Source organism: Schistocerca serialis, chromosome 4, assembly GCF_023864345.2.
Source record: "Schistocerca serialis cubense isolate TAMUIC-IGC-003099 chromosome 4, iqSchSeri2.2, whole genome shotgun sequence".
NCBI lineage: Eukaryota > Metazoa > Arthropoda > Insecta > Orthoptera > Acrididae > Schistocerca > Schistocerca serialis.
Window position 1 is genome coordinate 171,543,267 of NC_064641.1, and position 6,096 is coordinate 171,549,362.

At 44.7% G+C, this 6,096-nt stretch overlaps 1 non-coding gene across 1 annotated transcript; it reads right to left on the reverse strand.

The window, feature by feature from the left end:
- Positions 1-5,518: 5,518 nt before the first annotated feature.
- Trnat-ugu (transfer RNA threonine (anticodon UGU)) lies at positions 5,519-5,593 on the reverse strand. Its single transcript has one exon. It is a non-coding gene; the product is annotated as a tRNA-Thr (tRNA).
- Positions 5,594-6,096: the final 503 nt, after the last annotated feature.

The window sequence follows — 6,096 nt, forward strand, 5'->3', positions numbered from 1 at the left end:
TTACGCATTGCACATATATAGGTGAAGAGGTCCAGGATTGCTCGATGACACTATTTGCGACAAATCACTGGGAACAGCAAGTATCGTAATATACGTTCAGCAAGCCATCTGGAGCGACGTAAAGTGGAATTGGCACATAAGACAGATGGTGGGATACGTCGATGCCGAACTGAGGTACATCTATATCCACATAATTACTCTGCAATTCACAATTAAGTGCCTGGCAGAGGGTTCCTCGAAACACCTTTAAGCTATTTTTCTACCGTTCCACTCTCGAACAGCGCGCGGGAAAAACGAAAACTTAAATCCACCCGTGCGAGCTTTGATTTCCCTTATTTTATTGTGATGATCATTTCTCCACGTGTAGGTGGACGCTAACAAAATACACTCCTGGAAATGGAAAAAAGAACACATTGACACCGGTGTGTCAGACCCACCATACTTGCTCCGGACACTGCGAGAGGGCTGTACAAGCAATGATCACACGCACGGCACAGCGGACACACCAGGAACCGCGGTGTTGGCCGTCGAATGGCGCTAGCTGCGCAGCATTTGTGCACCGCCGCCGTCAGTGTCAGCCAGTTTGCCGTGGCATACGGAGCTCCATCGCAGTCTTTAACACTGGTAGCATGCCGCGACAGCGTGGACGTGAACCGTATGTGCAGTTGACGGACTTTGAGCGAGGGCGTATAGTGGGCATGCGGGAGGCCGGGTGGACGTACCGCCGAATTGCTCAACACGTGGGGCGTGAGGTCTCCACAGTACATCGATGTTGTCGCCAGTGGTCGGCGGAAGGTACACGTGCCCGTCGACCTGGGACCGGACCGCAGCGACGCACGGATGCAAGCCAAGACTGTAGGATCCTACGCAGTGCCGTAGGGGACCGCACCGCCACTTCCCAGCAAATTAGGGACACTGTTGCTCCTGGAGTATCGGCGAGGACCATTCGCAACCGTCTCCATGAAGCTGGGCTACGGTCCCGCACACCGTTAGGCCGTCTTCCGCTAACGCCCCAACATCGTGCAGCCCGCCTCCAGTGGTGTCGCGACAGGCGTGAATGGAGGGACGAATGGAGACGTGTCGTCTTCAGCGATGAGAGTCGCTTCTGCCTTGGTGCCAATGATGGTCGTATGCGTGTTTGGCGCCGTGCAGGTGAGCGCCACAATCAGGACTGCATACGACCGAGGCACACAGGGCCAACACCCGGCATCATGGTGTGGGGAGCGATCTCCTACACTGGCCGTACACCACTGGTGATCGTCGAGGGGACACTGAATAGTGCACGGTACATCCAAACCGTCATCGAACCCATCGTTCTACCATTCCTAGACCGGCAAGGGAACTTGCTGTTCCAACAGGACAATGCACGTCCGCATGTATCCCGTGCCACCCAACGTGCTCTAGAAGGTGTAAGTCAACTACCCTGGCCAGCAAGATCTCCGGATCTGTCCCCCATTGAGCATGTTTGGGACTGGATGAAGCGTCGTCTCACGCGGTCTGCACGTCCAGCACGAACGCTGGTCCAACTGAGGCGCCAGGTGGAAATGGCATGGCAAGCCGTTCCACAGGACTACATCCAGCATCTCTACGATCGTCTCCATGGGAGAATAGCAGCCTGCATTGCTGCGAGAGGTGGATATACACTGTACTAGTGCCGACATTGTGCATGCTCTGTTGCCTGTGTCTATGTGCCTGTGGTTCTGTCAGTGTGATCATGTGATGTATCTGACCCCAGGAATGTGTCAATATAGTTTCCCCTTCCTGGGACAATGAATTCACGGTGTTCTTATTTCAATTTCCAGGAGTGTATTTTCACACTCTGAGGAGATAGGTGACGATCGAAATTTCATGAGTTCTTACCGCAGCGAAAAGCACCGTTGTTTTAATGACTGCCACACCAATTCGTATATAATATTTCCTGAACTCTCTCCTTTGTTTCTCAATAACAATAAACGAGCTGCGCTTCTTTGAACTTTTTCGATGTCCTCCGTCAATCTTCTCTTATGCGGATCTCACACCGCAACAGTACTCCAGAAAATAGCGGACAAGTGTGGTGTAAGCAGTCTCTTTAGTAGACCTGTTATATTTTGTAAGTGTTCAGCCAATAAATCGCAGTCTTTGGTTTGCTTTCCCCACAACATCATGTATGTGATCGTTCCAAGTTGTTCGTAATTGTAATCCCTTAAGCATTTAGGTGAGTTTACAGCCTTTAAATTTGTATGATTTATCGTGGTAACTGAACTCATGGAGAATCTTAAGGAAAATGTAATTCATCCACGGAAGAAGTGGCTTATGAAACTCCCGTTCGATCGATGCTTGAGTATTGTTCATTAGTCTGTGACTCTTTAACAAGCAGAATTAACAGAAGAGACAGAGAAAATCCAATGATGAGCGGCGCGTATCGTCGGGAGCCCGTTCGGAAGACTCTAGAGAGTTATGGAGATGCTCAACAAACACTCACAGACGCTGCAACAGAGGCGTTGTGCAACACGGATAGGTTGACTGTTGAAAGTTGGAGAATGCGCGCTCGTAAAAAATCGATTATATATTGCTCCCCCCCCCCCCCCCCCCCCCACTTACGTCTCGCGCAATTACCGCGATGAAAACATCAGCGAGATTAGATGTCACATGGAGCTTTATCAATAATCATTCTTCACGTGCGCCATTCATGAATGGTACAGGAAAGGGGGGAGAAGATGGGAGAGCCCAATACAAACGGACAAAACAATTCAATAGTAATGAATTGGAAAGGATATGAAAGAGTGAAAACATTTAAATATTTAGGTTCTGTAATAACGGAGGACAATAAAGTAGCAGTAAAAATCCAAGAAAGGATAGCGAGTAGAAATCGTTGCTATTTTGCCTTGCAGAACGTATTTTAATTCCAGGAATGTTAGTAGTAGGAATACAAAAATCAAAATATACACGACCATATTAAGAACTATAGTAATGTATGGATCAGAAGGCTGGGTATTGACATTAAAGGAGGAGAACTGGTTATTGAGATGGGAAAGAAAGATACTAAGAAGGATTTTTGGAGCAGTGAGAGAGGAAGATGGCTGGAGAGTAAGATCAAATGTAGAACTACAAACACTTTTTGGACGGATGGATGTTGTTGTTAAAATTAAGCAGGGAACAATAAGATGGGCAGGACATGTATAGAGAATGCCAGAAACTCGGAGTGTCGAGAAAGATTTTATGGGAAAACCTGACGGGAGAAGGAGAAGAGGTAGACCCAGGAAAAGGTGGCTGGACGATATGGAGGAAGATCTAAAGGCGATGGGAATAAGAAATTGGAGAAGGAAGGCAATGGACAGAGAAGAATGGAGGCAAGTGATACAGGAGACCAAGGTTCTTCAAGGACTGTAGAGCCAACCAAGAAGAAGAAGAAGATGGTGGTAAAAGAAGTAACCCCCGTCACAACGCATAACATGGCTTGCGGAGTACAGATGCAGATACGGATTCTTTAATGCCGCTCAGGCAAACGCGAACATTAATTTTACATCAACAAAAAATTAAGATAGCATTTTCTAATATGCCTAAAGAGATTACAGAGTTGACGAAAACTTATTTAAAAATGCGATTAAAAATTACCTATTAGGCATACGTTTCATGAGTGAAGGATTATTTAGATAGCATAGATTAGAGGCTTGGTAAAAACTGTAACACAAATAAATAGTAATATAATGCCCTAGTCAAATGTCAACACACTTCCGCACTGTTATTTTTTTCCTGTAATACTTCACACTCACATTTTGTAGTGGGTAGCACTATACATGTTATCATTTTTCTGAGTTGGACATCGCTTTCATTATGAAGGGGGTGATGTTCCAGAATTCAAGACAAACAAATGGAAAATTACAGTACGCAAAATGGAAACCAAATGTTACTGCTGGTGGTGTTCGTGGTGTGTGCAGTGATTACTACTGTGAAGAATCTAGCACAACCTTTTTACGTTACGAAATAACTTATTTACAAGAATGTATAAACCAAACATCCCAATATCCTAGATATAAACCGAACAAGGTTGCGCTGTTGTAGACTGGCTTTGTATTCAAGAGGATTGAGGCTTTATTCCACATCTGGTAATACTGATTTATATTTTCCTTTGGTTCCTAGGTTACTTCCTGCACCAGGCTGGTTCTTACTACAGCCCACGCCAGCCTGTCCCATTCTCGTCAAACTAGACCTATAATTTATGTTAGTGACTATAAGTATGAGTTAAGTTACTGTCCTTACTCTGCAATACAATGGCATATCCAGCGTCGTTGTAAAAATGATCCATGTATGAAGAAAACTACTACTACTACTACTACTACTACTTGCATCCACGTGAAAACACTTTTCGTAAGTTGATACAATCGGTCTTCAGAGTTAGAGCCACACCTCTTTCTCCGAAATTTCTGAAGTCTGCTGAACACATATATCATTGGCCTAACTATAGCGCAGTACCTAAACTGCCTAATGAGTGTCGGCAATCTGTCACCAAACTGTTATCCTTCCGCGGACGTATTTACATGTCACTACCGACAGCAAAGCTCAGTTTCTAACCGCTCAGTTTAGTTTCCCTTAGTAGTTTATAATGACACGGCTCAATACCCAAAATTATTTTATTCAAAATGGCGCCGGCCTACGAATTTTGTCACTTTCTAACAATTTCACTTCCAAACTTGGTTGCCTGCCTTCTTTTGCCAGCGTCAATATTTTGTGATGTCTTGTGGAAAGCGGACATCATGAGACTGGCTCAGTATGAAAACACAGGTAATTTCTGGGTGGAAACAAAAATAGCAACCAACTACAGTTAATTGCTAAATTTATTCAAAACAAGGCCGTAACCAGTTTTAAACCGACAAGTTCATCTTCAGTCGTCAGTACAGGTGTTATTTGCCGGTTGCGCAAGGTCAAACTTCAGAAAAGACGAACGTTTTATATTATATCAAATGACAGAAGTATATAACAACATGTCGCTGTTTTTAATGGAAGAATTTTGCGACGTTTCTATCACCAGAGAAGTTTTCTTCAGTACTGTACACGAAATTTTAGTTCTAAATTGTTCGACTGGTAATGACTGAATATCCTTAGATAGAGCACTAAATAATTTTAGGGCCACCATTGGGAAGCTGTTCTGCGTCTTAGTTAACCGACATCTTGGCCTGTTTATGCTGTCTTCATAGCGAGTGCTGTGTTGATGGACTACATTTCTCTTTCTGTAGGTCTCATGATTTGTCTTTGTGTGAACAAGGCAACTGAAAACATATTGAGGTCAGGAAGCGCAATACCATTTATTGCACAGAATTATATACATCACAGGGGTTTTGATGTTAAGTGACCCGTGTAAGAGTTCTTTTTTCCCATTAAAAACTGTTATATTTGTATATATGACGGTAGTATCTGTTCCCGAAAGAACAGTTACCGTGGATGACCATGCAGCTTTGCTAGAAATGAAATGATAATTAAATGGACACCCTAGCTGCAAACAGGCGTTGATGTACTTCATTGGGGACATGCTGAAAATGTGTGCCCCGACCGGGACTCGAACCCGGGATCTCCTGCTTACATGGCAGACGCTCTATCCATCTGAGCCACCGCGGGCACAGAGGATAGTGCGTCTGCAGGGAATTATCCCTGCACGCTCCCCGTGAGATCCACATTCCCAACATGTCCACACCACTACATTCGTAGTGCGCCTAATAGATGTTTGCCCATCATACTCATTACTCGTGGCAGATTAATCTACCAAGTCCCGTACGAGTTCGGGCATAGCGTGTGCGTTCGCACAAGCACATATTTGTGTTATATTTCGACATTAGCCCAGGTACAGAGCGCTGCTACGAAAACCTTGAGACTCTTCAGGCAGCTGCTGATATTTGCTTGTCGTTGTCAGAGCTACAGTCCATCAGAAACAAACAGACTAATTAACAATAGCTGGATCATGTTCCCATTTTCGGTAAGAATTCACGGCATTGTCAACGGCCATTGCATCGAACTGTACTGGCGGTCATGAAGTATGATAAGGCAGTGATTCGTGTCCTAGTGTCCGTTATTGATATCCTTGCCGTTTCTTTAGTTGGCTCTGTTAAATGTCAATGTAATTTC